This window comes from Amblyomma mixtum, chromosome 1 (genome assembly GCF_055824585.1).
Source record: "Amblyomma mixtum isolate Tamu chromosome 1, ASM5582458v1, whole genome shotgun sequence".
NCBI lineage: Eukaryota > Metazoa > Arthropoda > Arachnida > Ixodida > Ixodidae > Amblyomma > Amblyomma mixtum.
In genome coordinates, this window is record NC_143012.1 from 164,443,511 (window position 1) to 164,460,627 (window position 17,117).

The 17,117-nt window shown below is 52.3% G+C and overlaps 2 pseudogenes across 1 annotated transcript in view; one reads left to right on the top strand and one right to left on the bottom strand.

Moving 5' to 3' along the window:
• LOC149369651 (uncharacterized) overlaps window positions 1-17,117 on the bottom strand; it is a 194,032-nt pseudogene that overhangs the window by 110,595 nt on the left and 66,320 nt on the right. The gene's annotated exons all lie outside the window — the stretch shown is intronic.
• Window positions 1,444-7,103, top strand: LOC149369656 (uncharacterized; annotated as a pseudogene).

Below are 17,117 nucleotides of genomic sequence, written 5' to 3' on the forward strand. Positions count from 1 at the left end.
AACATCGCAGTCTCATTAAAGAGGCCAAATAATTCATCTCGCATGTCTAGAAAGTGGTAATTAGCTCTAAACAAAGTAGACAAGGTTGTGGGTTTATTCTCACTAGGCAGCATGGTTGCTTTTACTTCTACTTTGTTTATAGCCAATTACCACTCCCTAAACTCGTGACATCAATCATTTCCTCTCATTAGCAACAATAGTAAAAACAAAACACATTTGCCAGCCACCGTGTCAGAGTGCATTTCTTTGCGATTGTATCTTGACGAGTTCCTTAACTTCCCTATTCTTGTCTGCACGCCAGAACACGCATTTTGAACATGCATTTGCACTTGCTCATTTATTGTTGTCCATAACAAATATGGTGTGTGCGGTGGTATATTTGGCAGCAAGGTTTATATTTTCGCAGCAAGGGTTATATTTTATATTTTTATATTGACAGCAAGGTTTACATTTTCATCTTACCGAAGAATGCAGTCCGTATCAGAGCTTCTATTACGAGCACAGTTACCAACATTGGCTATTCGCAGAAAAATTGCTAGGCTAAAGTTTTTTTATCAGCTTTATCACAATATGTTCAATCTGGATTCTACCTTGTACTTGCGACCACCCGGAAGACTGTCATCGCGTACTAACCATTCCTTCGCAGTTATGTCATACATGCCGAGAGTTGATGTGTATAAGTTTTCGTTTCTGCCTAAAACCATTATAGAATGGAATAACCTTGACCGACACGTATTCAACAAAACTTGTTCACTTGAAACTTTTGTAAAAGAGCTGGAACTGTGTTGTATTGACTGACTATACCATTCCCACCCTGTAACAGCCCGCAAGGGCTAACAGTATTTGGAGATAATTAAATAACAAGACTTGCCTCTTCAAACATTACAACTGTAATGGGAATGACCGGCAGCCGTTCAAGCGGAAGTGGCTGTTGGTGATTCGTCGCCACCGCCACATCCACAATGCGGCCATGCCATTGTATTGAAAACGTATGCTCGCCTGCATCTGCAATACTACTGACACAGTATCTACCACTTCATATGCCAGTACAGTGGGGTCATGTACAGCCTGCCAATGTTGCAAGAGCCTTCCCCACCATGACACCGCTCCATTACAGCTGTTACCCTGCCCTGGCCACCCTTTTGACCGCGTCAGCATTGATCTTTGCGGCCCGCTTCCAACCAGTTCGGCTAACACTCGCTGGGTCATCGTGGCTGTTGACCACCTCAGCCGCTATGTAGAAACGTCGCCTCTCCAATCTGCCACCGCACAGGATGTTGCTTCTTTCATCCTCGACCGTCTTATTCTTCTTCAAGGCTCCCAGAAAGAAGAACTGCTCAGTGACCGTGGTCATGTTTTTCTATCGGAAGTCATTGCGGTGCTGCAAAGGAATGCCAAATCATTCATCACTGTACCAGTACCTATCACCCCCAAACCAATGGCATGGCTGAGCGGTCCAACCGCACACTCAGTGACATGCTCGCCATGTACGTTGATAACATCCGCTCAAAACTGGGACAAAGTACTTCGTTTTGTAACCTACGTGTACAATACGGCTATGCGGACAACAACGGCATTCTCCACTTTCTTTCTCTTACATGGTCGAGAACCTACCCCTGGCTCGTGACTCCTAGGAGTGTGCCTGTCATAATGCTCTTTGATCAACGACCACTGACCTGTGCTCCGAATGCGCACCTTTACACAATAATTAAAATACGTTCTTTCATGTGTTCATTATGTCACTGTGAAAGTCAGTGATGATAATACACAAAAATTTTAACAGTGAAATGTTTTCAAGATGCATGAAAATTAAACTTTATTTTTTGAACAGTTGCTCCACTAGGCTGATCAGAGCTTGTTGCCGAGATAAAAATAGCTGGCGTTCCTCTGCACGGGCCAGTTGTTTCCATTCTCATTGCTGCCAGAGTGCAGCAGCCTCCTGTACCCATAGCTCCCTTTCTTGGGCTCTGTCTTGGAGCTCCATCTCGAGGAGCCTTTGCCGATTGGCAGCTTCTTGTAGTCTGAGTCGCCGCTCTTCAATCTTCTCCTCCTGTTCTGCCTCCCACTCCCCCCTTCGTTGCTCAGCCTTGAGCCTCTCTACAGCTAGGCACGCCTGCTCAAGGCTGAGACGCTTTTCTTCGAGTGCCCATTCTTTTCCGCGTGCTTTTTTTTCGTGATGAAGTTGTGATGAAGCGTTAGAACTGGTAGATCTCATACCAAGCTGCTAATTCACCTCCCGAAAGTTAGTTCGCACATGAACTGAAAATGAGGCCATGGGATGTCCCATCCTAGACTGGAAGTATGTGGTCTCATTTCCAGACTCATGGCTGCAGTGCGTCCACTGTTCAACTCTCTAAACCACAACGGAAACAGGTGCTGCCTCTTACAGTAAAAGCATATTATAAATGGGTTCCTGCCTGCTGTAATAATAGTAGGATAGCTGCCAGGGGCTCCCACGAGCGGTAGCGATGAGTAACGGTGCCATGACTTCGAAGCGTGGGAAGCACTCAGTGCTAATAAAGCACTCTTTGTTCAGACTCTCGGCCTGACATGGTGCCAGAAGTTGGGCTCCCGTTATGGGAGGCTTAACCACCTAACTGGATGCGGTCGCAAGGGCACCGAAAGTATACAGACGGTAGAAGTACGAGAGGACAGGTTATACATCTCCATGCAACACAATGGCAAGCCTTATCCTCTCAGCCTTTCGACTTCACAAACCCTAGCGACCGGCCGGCCTGTGTCACTGCGTGAGACAGTGTCACTGCAACGTGAGGAGCTGAAACTCAGGCCTGGCGCTGTCCCATGGATATTCGAAGGCCTATCAGCGTACTTTAGCAAGAATCTGTGACAATGTTCCATTTTAGACAGCCGCACTCTTCAATGTGCAAGCAAAACCATGAGCCAACCAGGCTGAATGCATGTGTTTGCATGTCTACTCGGTTTAACTACATTAAACCCCTACCACTTTTTATTTTGTACATGTTGCTCCGTGCTTCCTTTCATTGCTCATTTTTCGTTTATGCGTCGTCGCTCACAGCTTGCCTCTTAGTTCGGTAGCGCAAAGCCAGTACATGAGCACCGAACAAAAAATTTCAAAATTTCCTTGCACTCAGCACTACAGACCGTTTACAGAGAGCAGTTCGCCTAGTTGACACTCGCAGCGCCACCGCTGCCACGACACAAGTGGCCTTCTGCATAGCAGGCAAATGCAGCTGGTTCCTGCGGGCTGCTAACTTCGCCGCTGTATCCGCTATGCTTTGCGGCCAAAATGGAGAAAAGTAGAGGCAAGACATGTTCCGCATTCAGTTGCAAGAACTGCAAAGCAGATCTGAAGGCTTGGAACATATCTGTTTGCGAAACACACGGGCCTCAACTTCACAAAGATTGTCCGTGTACTAGGCCTTTTGCGATGCACAGATCTCCGCAAGGAGAGAACAAGTTGATTTGACAGCACTGGATCACTAACCAACAGGGGAAAGACTTCAACCTTGGCTCATCGGCTAGGGCGAGTACACAGGATAAAAGTGAAACTACGGTTGCTCGGGTCGTTGTTGACAGTACCTGTAATGCCGGCTGTCGTCAGTGATCGCGTGCTCGAGCTGCTGTTCAAATGAATTTCCCTACATGGTCTGGCGGGAGGTTTTGGTTTGCCAGTATCGTTTCAGTCACCTTGCATTCAATGTTAATCTGAGAGTATGTGGTGTCCGGCTATCGCCACCGCCGTCGCTAATGCGCATGCGCGCCAAAAAACTAATAAAGGTGTGGGCCGCAACCTCCGGGTGGGTTATTCTCGGCCAGCCACGCACCGACGAACATGCGGGAATAAACGCCGCGTTTGCCCCTGGAAACTTGTCTGCTCCTTTGCATGAACGCGCGCGTCTGATGAACCACGCATCACAACAACTGGCGACGAGGACGGGATAGAAGACGGCGTTCTTCATTGGAAGGCAAGTGTTTCCGAATTTCACTCGGTTAAGAAGACTATCTTTTTTGCAGTGTGCGGAGCCGGTGACTGTCGTCATGACTGGGGCCGAGGCAGCAGGGACGCACTTAGCTGGGCGACTGGGCCAACTGGAACCCTTCGACGAGTCCGCCAGCGATTGGGCTTCGTACGAAGAGCGGCTTACGGCGTTCCTGATTGTCAACGGAATACCCGACGGCGACAAGGTACACGCCTTTTTGAGCATTATCGGTCCGAAGACCTACGGGTTGTTGAAGTCATTAACTGCTCCAGACCTGCCTTCTACGAAAAGTTTCGAAGTCCTCAAGAAAGTTTTGAGCAACCACCTGTCCCCGAAGCCGTCCATCATTAGAGAACGGGCCAAGTTTTACCGGAGGTGTCAACGAGAAGGCGAGTCCGTATCTAGTTATGCTGCCGAGCTTCGTAAACTGTCGCAAACGTGCGAGTTTGGAAGCGCCCTTGACGAGTTCCCTTCGGGACCGCTTCGTGTGTGGCCTGCTACGAGAAGACATTCAGCGAGTGCTTTTCACGGAAGATAGCAAGCTTACGTTCCCGAAAGTGGTGGAGAGGGCTTTTGCAATGGAAGCGGCTAAGAAGAGTGCTGCTGAAGCACGCGGCACAGACGCCGCAGTCAGCGATGTGTACAAGGTGCAGGCTGAAGCGCAGAAAACACGCAAAAGCTGTTTTCGCTGTGGTTCGCCAAAACACATGAGTGAAGAATGCCCTCACTTGGACGCCACCTGTTTCAGTTGCAACAAAAAGGGGCATATCCAGAGAGCCTGCAGAAGCAGTGGTAAGACTTTTTCCAAGAAAAAGCAAGTGAAAAAATGGCTGTGGCTCAACTTGGTTAAGCCGGGAAATCGCGAAAGCAATACCCATGGCTACGCCCTCGCTCACATGATAGTCGTGCTGTTGTGGTGCTTGTGTGAAACTTGTTGTATACCTTGGTGCTGCTGTGGTGATCACTTGGCTAATCTATGTAGCTCGCACGTTCTCGCCGAGCCGCATACTGGGCACGTCGCTTCGCGAGTCTTGTTTCACGCTCTTCCTCTGTCTCTGTAGCTCGCCGCTCTCTTTTACGCGCATTAAGAAGAGCCTCCCTAGTGGTAGGCGGCATCGCCGCGAAGCAATGTTAAGGCGCTGGTGGTTGGCACAGCTACTGCTTTCTAGAGAAGTGAGTCGAGCCTAAATCTCTTCAGCGTAACGCCACAATCACGCTCCTAAGGGAGAGCGCAGGAGTTAGGCGCCCGTGGTCGTGGCCGCCGCGATCTACTCCGGCGGCGGCGCGCGTCGTTGCTCAAAAGCGCGCTTCGATTGTGGAGGCCACGCCGTGGTGGTACCGTCGCGGCTTGCGACGGCGTGAGTCGGTCGCCCTTCTCTTCGACGTGACGTCACAAAGCACCTGTTGCGCTCCTAGCGGAGAGCGCAGGCGTTAGGCGCCGGTGGTGGTGGCACCGCCGCGCCACGCCAAAGGCTGAAAGTGCAAGTAGTAAAGCTTTCGCTTTAAAAGAATGTGAAGATGCTGACAGTTGTGTCTCGGAAAGCTTCGACCCTCAGTCTTAACGGCGTGTCGGCAGCTCAGTGCGACCCTGTCACGGTACTGATGACCATCAACGGCGTCTTGGTGAACATGGAGTTGGACACGGGAGCAGCTGTTTCTGTCATGTCAAAGACACAGTTCCGTCAGCTCTTTCCTTCGGCTGTACTGGTGCCTACTACAGTTAAACTTCGTACCTACACAAGAGCCTACGTCGTAGACCACAAGGGACCACCTCTACTGGGCCGGGAGTGGCTCTGCGCCGTCCGGCTGGAGTGGGCGAAAATCTGGAACCTGAACAACATTACAAGGTCAGACACTCCTACTCATATCACCGTTAAAAAGAGGCTTGACACATTGCTGGCGAAGTACCAACCCCTTTTCAAAGACGAGTTAGGCACGAAAACGGAAGAGCGCGCCGAACATTTTCTTAAACCTGGTATGAAGCCGAGATTCCTAAAAGCCAGGAATGTTCCGTTCGCGTTGCAAAAAGCTTTCGACGCTGAATTGGCCAAAATGGAACAACTGGGAATTATATCGCCGGTTATGACGTCAGAATACACTACGCCTGCGGTACCCGTAATCAAGCAAGATGGTAGCATACGGATTTGCGGCGACTACAAGACGACCGTTTACCCGTGCCTTGACGTCGACCATTACCCATTACCAAAGGTGGACGACCTGTTCACAGCCTTGTCGGGGGGGTAAGCATTTCTCGAAGATTGATCTCAGCCGGGCCTATCAGCAAGTGGTGATGTCTGAGTCCTCAAAACAATACCTCACGTTAAATACGCAAAAAGGATTGTTTGTTGTTAATCGACTCGCGTTTGGAATTTCGTCCGCACCTGGGATTTTCCAAAGAATAATTGACACCATGCTGAAGGGCTTGCACGGCGTTTGATGCTACCTAGACGACATTCTGGTCACTGGTAACAGTGACGAAGAGCATTTCACCAATCTGGAAGCTGTGATAAAACGACTTCTTGAAAGAGGCGTTCGTGTCAAGAAAGAGAAGCGCTCGTTTTTCCAACAGGACCTTCGCTACCTCGGGATACAGAATCAGTGCACAAGGCATCTCGGCAACGACGGAGAAGGTTGACGCACTCCTCAAGGCTCCAGCCCCTAACAACAGGCAGCAGCTGCAGTCGTTCCTGGGAGTCGTCAATTTCTACGGCAAGTTCCTTCCCCACCCAGCAACGGTGGCACAACCATTTTTCAGGCTGCTACGTAAAAACGCCCCGTGGTGCTGGGATGAGTGTTGCCAGGAAGCGTTCATCAAGACAAAGAGCTTGACTGTGTGCCCCAGTTTATGGAAAACAAAACTTCTCAAATATGCATTGAGAAAATATTATGGTGAAATATTTTTGAAGAGCACAAAGGAGAAGGGAATGCCTGAACAGTTGCATGAAATGACCACATTACATGTTTAGTTAGAATGACCATATTACATACTTCCTTGTAATTTTGATGTTTGATGTAGTCCGCTCGCACTGGTTGTCAGAAGTTAATGTGACCTTCAGACATATTTCTTGCAGGTATGCTCAGTTCATTTCATTGATGGGCGTCCCACTAAAGACAACCCACACCCAACACTGCCCCTTGTAACACTGGTATGGCTTTTGGAGGTTTGTTCTGAACTGCAGTTTATTCATTTACACACACACACGTGCGCACGCACGCACGCACGCACGCGCGCACACACACACACACACACACACACACACACACACATATATATATAAAATGTAAGATGGGTACTGGGATGCAGAGGTACTGGGTGACGGCGGTCCGTAGACACAGGGGTCGAGCACCGAGAGCACACACAATAGCGATGGCAATGCCACTCCATACAACGGTCAGAAGTTCATCGTCGTCTTCGCCTGAACAGGAACTTCTTCTGGTGAAAACTGACGTACGTGCCGATTCAAGAACAGCTGAAGCAGTCCCTGTTGCTGAAGTGTACATAAACGAAAAGAAATTGCTGGAACAAGATGTTGTGACACCTGCTTATGAGAAGCATTGATATTTCACATCAGTGTGCAGCATTTGTGCCCTGGAGTAGGCGTAAAGCCTGTGGCTGGAGAATGTCCGTCACTTAACGGAAATTTCTTTTCTAAAAAGTGAGCTCTCCTGGTAAAAAATGCAGGCACTGCATGTGTTCATTGCAAGTACCAGCAAAAGCTTTATTTTAAGTCAACTATCACGAAGAAGGTGCAAAAGAACTGTGAAGAAAATGAAAACCTCTACGATTCAACGGTCACTGCGCAAATTGAGAATGAAACTGCAAAAAGCTAAGATTAGTGTGAGTGAAATGAAGGCGAAAAACAAGCAGCTGCCTGAACATGTCCTTTCAGAAAAAATTAAGGGCCTCCCAAGCAAGCAACAGGCTGCCATACGGCATGCTTTGAAGCCGCCAGAAGGGAAACAAAAAACAGCATGAAGTACACTAATGAATGCCTTCCAGAATGCATACTGATGCGTATGCGAAGTCCCAAGCTATACGAACACCTAAGGTGATACCAGATCCTGACGCTGTGAAGGACTGTGTACGGGAGGCCTAGGCATGGCCCAAAAGAACTCTCTCCACCGACTAACACCAGAGACACTGTGTCTGCCTTCAAAATTATCGCCCTGCCCCGTCAGCGAAGGCAGTTGTGTGGAATGCGGCGGGCGCAGCAGAAAGACGTGCGAAGTAGCCAGAGGGCAAAAGAGGAGAGGCCGCGCGGGGAGCCCAGCGCAACCGCACGCATCCCTGCGGCCCGTTTTGCAGCGCGTCCCTAACTCCCCCCCCGCTTTGGCGCAGAGACAGGCATGTTTGTGCGTTTGTGTGTGCGCGCATGCACGCCTGCAGACGGCCTTGTTGCGAGGTACGGGCTGTGGACTCGGAGAAGGCTAGGAGTTGGGTCTTTATTAAGGGAAGTTAACCAAAAAGAAAAGAGGGCCCCAGGCCCTTGGAAAGTACAGACTGGCTCCCCGAGCAGCTGCTCTTTTCCGCTGCTGGAGGAAGACGCGCTTTGTCCGTTGACGGCCGAGTTTTCGAATGCCGTGGTCGCGTGACCAAGCCGCGGTTCTTGGAAGAGACCACCCCGGGTTCTGATGCGAGAAGAGAGAGGACAGCCGTGACCCTCATAAATATGTCAAGTTCGAGAGGAGTGCGTCTTCGGCTAAACATGAGCCCCGCGTTCGCGAAGTGGCCGGCACCCTGCGGCGCCGAGGGTAGGCCGGAACGCTCGCGGCACAAACAGTTTCCCGGAGTTCGCGGGCCCAGAGGCCCGCAGTGTCTTGCAACGCAACGGCCTTACTAATGGCTCGAGGTGGCGAGGGAGGCCGGCAAGTTAGCACCAGGAGGGCTCCCAGCAGAGGAGGCGAGGCGCTGGTTTAGGGGAATCGTTGCCCTCCGAGGGACACCTGATCCCCTTTGACACATCCCCAACGGGGCCGCCAGCCTTCGCGGCTTCGTGGAAAAATCGGCGGAGCAGCGACGGCGAAAAACCGTTGGGCGAGGAGGACACCGAAGGAAAGAGAGTCCTCAAGGAGACGCGTTGGAGACAGAGGAGACAAAGAAGAGAACGAGCAGTGACGGGCGAAGTGGACGGGAGGAGATCGCGCTGGTCTGTAGTCGGTGAGGCCGGACCCGAGGGCATCCGCAGCAAACTGACCGCCAGCCGAGACGCCCGAGAAGCCCGACGCCACCACCCGTCATAGTCACCGAAACGTGGGACCGCCACCAGCCTGAGCGCCACCCTGCCAGAGCAGCCGAGAGCGAGGCACCTGTTGGCCGGACTGCACCGCGACGCCTGATACAAGACAGCCGTGAGCGCAACTCCCAGTTTCACCTTCAGGCAGAGAGTGTGAATAAATTAGGTTGACTCGGAGGCGTTGTGTGTTGGCTCAATTCTCCTCGCTTCAGCAGAACCCGTAGATAGCAACAACAATTGTGTTGCTTTGTGACTGACCCCCGACAGGCGGGTACGTCACAACGCTACCAAGCCGCACCTGCGTCAAGAAAGCCACGCATGGCTTCAACGAGAAGGTTTTTGCGGCACTGCGGGAGGAGACACAGATGATGGACAAGTGTTCCTGGTATGGCATATCGTCTTTGACGAGATGAAGCTTTCGGAACACATAGATGTAACGGCTTCAAGTATGACTACATTCTTAATACTTTATTACTGAAATGTACGGATGTACGGGTACTTACCGTAAAAACCCAAATATAATACGAGGTTTTGTTGCAAATTTTGCAATGTAAAATTGCTACCTCGTATTATATGAAGGCAGCATGCGTGGCTAGAGAAAACAGAAGGAAGCCTTATTTGTATGCAGCGGCAAGAGAAATAGTTTTCGGGGACAAAAAAGTGGAGTGTTTCCGGAGATTGAGCAGGATCTCGTCGCCTTCGTGCAAGAACAGCGTGCAGTGCACTTGGCAGTAAACATTGAGCTGCTCCAAGCTAAAGCAAGAGAGATTGGCACGGATAAAGGCATTCCGCGAAGAGGCAAGCAAACACTGGGTGTCTCGTTTTATGCACCGCGCTAGATTTTCGTTGCGTTGGCAAATTTCCATCTCGCAGAAACTTCCCGAAAGTTACGAGGAACAGCTTGTGGCTTTCCAGCGGCATGTAATATCGCTACGGAGGAGTCTCAATTTCCAGCTGGGCCAAACTGGGAATGCAGACCAGGCTCCTGTCTGTCTTGACATGCCGTCAGCGCTCACAGTGCACGGAAAAGGCGGTAAGCAGGTTTGTGTGCAGTTGACCGGGAATGAAAAAACGCGGGCAACCGTAATGCTGACCTGCACTGCAGATGGCCACAAGCTTCCGCCCTATATCGTGTTTAAATGAAAGACGCTGCCTAAAGGTGAGAAGCCACCGAAGAACGTTGTTGTCCGATGTCAGGACAAAGCTTGGATATACGAAACTTAAGTGCTTGACTGGGTCAAGTCTATGTGGTGCCATTGGCCAGGAGCACTGCTGGGGCTTCGACTACTGCTTGTGTTGGATGCTTTTCGCTGCCACTTGGCCGAGTCAGTGAAGAGGCTACTGCACGAATCACGCACCGAACTCGTCGTCCTTCCAGGAGGGATGACATCCCAGGTACAAGTGCTGGACGTTTGTATAAAAGCCATTTAAGGATGCCGTCAAACGGTGTTACCTTGAGTGGATGAGGTCGGGAGACCCCAAAGTAACTCCTTCCGGGCGACTGAAGCGGGCCTCTCCAGCGATCCTTTTAGGCTGGATCGCGGATGATTGGGCCAGCATCCCTGAGGAGCTTGCAAGTCGCTCTTTCAAGAAATGTGGCATCTCAAATGCACTCGACGGGACGTGAAGATGAGTTCTTATGGGAAGATATGTCCGACAAGGGCTTTTCTGAAGAAAGTTCCACGAACGACGACTAGACATGAAGAGCGCAAAGTGCAATGAAAATAAAGGCTTTCAAAAAATTTCCCTTGCTCGCATTATATGCGAAAACTTTTTTTTTCCATTTTTGCTACCTTCAAACCGCACCTCGTATTATATGCGGGTCCGTATAATATTTGGGTTTTTACGGTAAACCCCATTTGTGGCAGGTTCAGTGGGGGGGTTTGCAGGTTTAGGAAATTTCAGTCCAGAAAGTTCTACTGGTGAACTAACTAACCATGGTTTGGTGTTTATATTCCAGCCCTTCAAAGATAATTTGCTATGAGAAGCTGCATCCTTTTCTTCACCATTTCTAGAAACACTCTTTGTGTGCATGGAAGCTCGTAGCAAGAATTTTGTGCCATAAAATTTGCTTTCTGCCTCTGCTTTCTTTGCAGGTAAATGGACAGAAGTCTTAAGTACTTTTGCACCGAAAAGCAACGTTAAAGCAAACGTCCTTGCGAAGATTGTTCTCGAGAGAACACTGTTGTGCAAGCAGGCTGGCCTTTTTGTCGACGGAGTCACGTGCGATGGCGCCAGTTGGAATCGGAGCATATGGCAGACTTTTGGCATAAAAGGTAAGCAGCATTGTTATTTTTGCCCTTGATTAACTGTTAAATTCAGTTACATCTGCAGTATTATATGAAGAAATAGCAGCGTAGCACCTTCGTCGACTTGATCGTGTGCAGAGAAGTTTGAGCTAAACACGCTTAGAAGAAGATCATGCACACTTAAGAGGCCAGGTTGCATTTCTCGGTTTACTGTACCTTGTGTACGTTTAGAAATGTCCATTCTTGTCACTCGGTTACTTTTCATTTGCTTAAAGAAAAAAAAAAGACGGGCTGATATTGTTACGTAGCCGTTGGGGCTCGTAACCGAAACGCTTTAATGGTTGACGTGGACGGCACCGGAGAACAAGCCAAGAGCACCCAGAGGAAGCCGGAACCGATCTTCTTCTTCTTTCACTCGGCGGTGCACGCGACTTGCGAAGAGCAGCCGCCTAGTGGCTGCTTGTGGAAACGTATCATTACCCCCCTCCCTAAAGAAAAAACATCGACCCGATGCATGCGCAAGAAAAGAAGGTAAGAAAAGCAGTTCACAAGAACATGGCAGAAAATAAGCAGTTAGTAAGCAAGGATGGTGCGAAAATGAACGGTCACAAGAAGCATGTGGTTATGGCGTGGCGGTAGGCTGCTAGCGGTGCTCGCGCGAAAAGTACGGCTTCATTCGCACGACGTGGACGACTTCGGGCTTCTGCTGGCGGCGATGAGAAGTAGAAGAGCCGTCTGGAAGAAGTTCGTATGTGACGTCACTGAGCTGACGGACCACTCTGTACGGACCGAAGTACTGCTTTAGCAGTTTCTCGGAAAGCCCTCGGCGTCGAATCGGAGTCCACACCCACACCATGTCGTCCGGTTCGAAGGTCACTACTCGGTGGCGGTGATTGTAACGCCGAGCGTCTCGGCCTTGCTGGTTCCGGATGCGCAGTCGCGCAAGCTGCCGTGCTTCTTCGGCGCGCTGAGTAAAGTCCTCGGTACCAGCTTCGGAGTCACGACCGTCATGGGGCAACATGGCCTCTAGCATGGTGGACACCTCGCGGCCATACAACAGAGAGAAGGGCGTCATGCGCGTTGTCTCTTGTTGTGCCGTATTGTACGCGAATGTGACGTACGGTAGGATGTCATCCCAAGACCGATGTTCAACGTCCACGTACATAGACAGCATGTCGGCGAGAGTTTTGTTGAGACGTTCGGTCAGGCCATTCGTCTGTGGATGGTAGGCGGTGGATTTGCGGTGGGTAGTGCCACTCAGCTGCATGACGGATTCCAGCAGCTTGGCCGTGAAAGCTGTGCCTCGGTCCGTTATGACAACTGACGGGGCGCCGTGCCTGAGGACGATGCGCTCGATGAAAAATTTCGCTGCTTCGGCTGCCGTGCCTCGTTCGAGGGCCTTTGTTTCAGCATATCGCGTGAGGTAATCGGTAGCGACTATTATCCACCGGTTGCCCGAGGAGGAAGTTGGAAAAGGGCCCAGCAAGTCCATGCCAACCTGCTCGAATGGAAGTCTGGGCACTTGGACAGGCTGCAGTAAACCAGCTGGCCTTACAGACGGTATTTTCCGTCGCTGGCAATCGTGGCACGTTCGTACATAGTGGCGCACTGCCGCCGCAAGTTTGGGCCAGTAAAAACTCTTTTGAATGCGAGCCAAAGTTCGAGCATAGCCGAGATGACCGGCGGTGGGCTCATCATGACATGCCTGCAAGACTTCGTCGCGGAGAGTGTCTGGCACGACGAGGAGATAATCCCTTCCCGTGGGAGAGAAGTTGATCTTGTAGAGCACGTCGTTTAGGAGACAAAACGAGGAGTGCGTTCTGGCGAAGGGACGGGGTACTTCCGTAGTACGGGCTTTCAGGAAGTCGATGAGTGGAGCGAGTCCCGGGTCCTCACGTTGGCGCTGCGAAACAGTGACTGTGTCGACAGTTGCGATAAGAGGGAAGTCGGGCTCTTCGTCTTCATTTGCCGACTGGATAGGCGAACGGGACAAGCAGTCGGCGTCGTTGTGCTGGCGTCCGGACTTATACACGATGGTCATGTCGAACTCTTGTAGACGTAAACTCCAACGTGCAAGGCGTCCGGAGGGATCGCGCAAGTTCGTCAACCAGCAAAGAGAATGATGGTCGCTCACGACCTGGAAGCGGCGGCCATAAAGATACGGGCGAAATTTCATCACTGCCCAGACAACAGCGAGGCACTCTTTCTCGGTGGTGGAATAATTGGTTTCAGCACGAGACAAAGTCCGGCTAGCGTACGCGATGACTCGCTCAGCGCCATCCTGCCACTGTACGAGCACAGCGCCGAGGCCTACGTTGCTTGCATCCGTGTGAACCAGGGTCTCGGCATGGGCATCGAAGTGGGCAAGCACAGGCGTTGTTTGCAAGCGGTGCCGTAATTCATCGAATGCCTTTTGCTGTTCTTCTGTCCAGGTGAAGGTGACATCATCTCGGGTGAGACGCGTCAATGGGGCAGCAATTCGTGAAAAGTTTGCAATGAATCGGCGGTAATAGGCGCAGAGTCCCAAAAAACGCCGGACTGTCTTCTTGTCGGATGGAGTAGGGAAGTTGGCGACGGCTGCAGTTTTGGCGGGATCGGGCTGAACACCTCGACGGCTGACGACGTGGCCCAGGAACAGGAGCTCTTCGTAACCGAAGTGGCACTTTTCAGGTTTCAACGTGAGGCCGGCAGATCTTATAGCCCGTAGCACGGTGGAAAGGCGTTGGAGGTGTTCCTCGAACGTTGGGGAAAACACAATAACGTCGTCCAGATATACTAAACAAGTTTGCCATTTAAGGCCGGATAAGACTGCGTCCATCATTCGCTGGAATGTCGCTGGAGCGGAGCACAATCCAAACGGTAGGACCTTGAACTCGTATAGTCCATCCGGTGTGACAAACGCAGTCTTCTCACGGTCCCGTTCGTCTACTTCGATCTGCCAATAACCGCTTTTGAGATCGAGCGAGGAGAAGTAGCGCGCATGGCGCAGCCGGTCCAAGGAGTCATCAATGCGTGGTAGCGGGTAGACGTCTTTTTTTGTGACCTGGTTGAGTTTGCGGTAGTCAACACAGAATCTCAGACTGCCGTCTTTCTTCTTAACCAAGACGACAGGTGAAGCCCAGGGACTCCTCGATGGCTGTATGACACCGTCATTCAGCATTTCGTCTACCTGCTGAGCGATGACTTCGCGTTCCCGCGGTGACACTCGGTATGGGTTCTGTCGGACTGGTCGGATACGTTCGTCGGTTATTATGCGGTGCTTGGTGAGGGGCGTCTGCTTGACCGCGGAGGCAGACGAGAAACAGTCTTGAAACTGAGAGAGCAGCCCGACAAGTCGATCCTTCTCGGTAGGTGATAGAGCGGGGTTCACATCGAGGGCGAATTGGGCCGGTCGGCTGGCAGATGTCCCGGTCTGGAGTGCGATGCAATCAGAAGTTTCGGCGATATCTTCCAAGTAGGCGACCGTGGTCCCTTTGGCGATGCGTTGTCGCTCATTGCCGAAATTGGTAAGGAGTACATCCGCGAGGCCGTTGGTCGGATGGACGATACCGCGGGCAACACAGACGCCGTGATGGAGCAGCAGCTCAGTGTTCTGTTCGGCCACCCCTGCAGCACTCGACTGGTCGTCGCACCTGACGGTAACGAGAGTACATGAGCGTGGCGGCACGGTTACATCCGCGTCAAGGATGCGCAAAGGTGCGTGGCGTCGTTCGGCGTCTGCGGAAGTCGGTGCAGGCGGTGAAAACGTGACCAAACGGCGAGGAACGTTAATGACGGCACCATGCTGTCGTAAGAAGTCAAGGCCGAGGATGAGGTCCTTGCAACAGTTGGGCAGAATAACGAAAACCGCAACAAACACGGAGTCGGCAATGGTGACTCGTGCAGTGCAACGCCCTAAAGGTGTCATAAGGTGGCCACCAGCAGTACGAATTTGGGGTCCAGGCCATTCAGTCCGAACTTTTGCGAGCCGATCCGCGAAATTCTTGCTGATTATTGAGAAGTCTGCTCCGGTATCTACTAAAGCAGTCACTGGGTGCCCGTCAACAAGCACGGGAAGGTCGGCGCTAGCTGTGTCATTGGTATGAGGGAAGCTCGGAGTCACGGAATCACGCTGCGGCGGCGTCGCTGTCACGGAATCACGCTGCGTCGTCACGGGGGGGTCTTCGGGACGTCGGTTTCGTTTTTCAGCAACCTGCCCCCCTGAGGTCGCCGCCTTCAGTTTCCCCGGCGTGGGCTTGGCGATCGCCCCCTCAGCGTATCGCTGAAAGTACGACGGCTAGGTGACGAGTAGCGGACGGGAGAAGGTGACCGTTGGCGGCCGTTCGGTGAAGTCTGCTGGGCAGCAAGGTATTCCTCGATTTCCCGAGGTCGCTCACCGAACCGTGGGCGCGGGGCGTGACGTGAAAATCCCTGAAGCCCGAGTTCACGGTAGGGGCAGCGCCGATACAGGTGGCCGGCTTCCCCGCAGTGGAAGCAGAGCGGCCGCTGACGAGGAGTGCGCCAGATGTCGGCCTTCCGGACCGGTGGTTGCATGGCGAGTCCCTGCTGCGGTGGCCGCTGGTAGAAGGGTGGCGGCAGTACGGACGGCGGCTGCGAGTCGAACGGGATAGGCTGCGCAGGAGGCACCGCGGGCTGACGGACAGCTGCTGCATAACTCAGAGGGCGTGGCTCGGGCAGCAACTGAGGCGGTGCAAACGCTTGCCGGATCTCCTCGCGCACGACTTCGGTGAGGGCAGCGGGTGTGGGATCAGGCGAGATGATGTGGAGTTTCCGGAGCTCCTCGCGAACTACGTCTCGGATCAACTCTCGCAAAGAGGAATGTTCACTGGCGCTGCACGAAGCGGCCACTGAGCTGAAGGGCTGAACGTACGCAGACTCGTTTCGTCGGGAACGCTGCTGGAGGGCTCGCTCAATGAGGGTTGCTTCACTGATGAAGTCGGCAACGGTCTGGGGGGGATTCCGCACCAAACCAGCGAAAAGATGTTCTTTTACGCCCTGCATCAGGTGGCGCAACTTCGCGGCCTCCGTCATGTCGGGATCAGCCCGCCGACAAAGACGGGTCACGTCTTCGGCAAACATGGCGACGCTCTCGTTGGGCTTTTGGATACGGGCTTCCAGGAGGCGGCGCGCTCGGTCGCGGCGGTCGGGGCTGGAAAACGTATCGCGCAGCTGCTGGCGGAAGGCATCCCAGCTTTGAAGACCGGTCTCCCGGTTCTCGTACCAGGTTTTGGCGCCGTCTTCCAGCGCGAAGTAAACGTTGCGCAGCTTCATGGCAGAACTCCACTGATTAAAGTTGGCCACACGTTCAAACTGTTCAAGCCAGTCGTCGACGTCTTCAGTAGGAGCGCCATGGAAACTCGCCGGTACACGGGGCTGCTGGAGGGTTAGATGAGGGGAACTCGCCTGCGCCATGGGATGAAGCTGAACGGGGCGGCGGTCGGGAAGGAGACCGAACTCTGGGGAGAGGCCGTGAACGCGGCGGCTGCTGCGATGAACGGGTGTAGACACCAGCGGGAGTCGGTCGGGACTCGCTGAACCGCTGCGAGAAGAGGTCCGGGACATGGGATCTTGAATGCACCTCCACCAGTGTTACGTAGCCGTTGGGGCTCGTAACCGAAACGCTTTAATGGTTGACGTGGACGGCACCGGAGAACAAGCCAAGAGCACCCAGA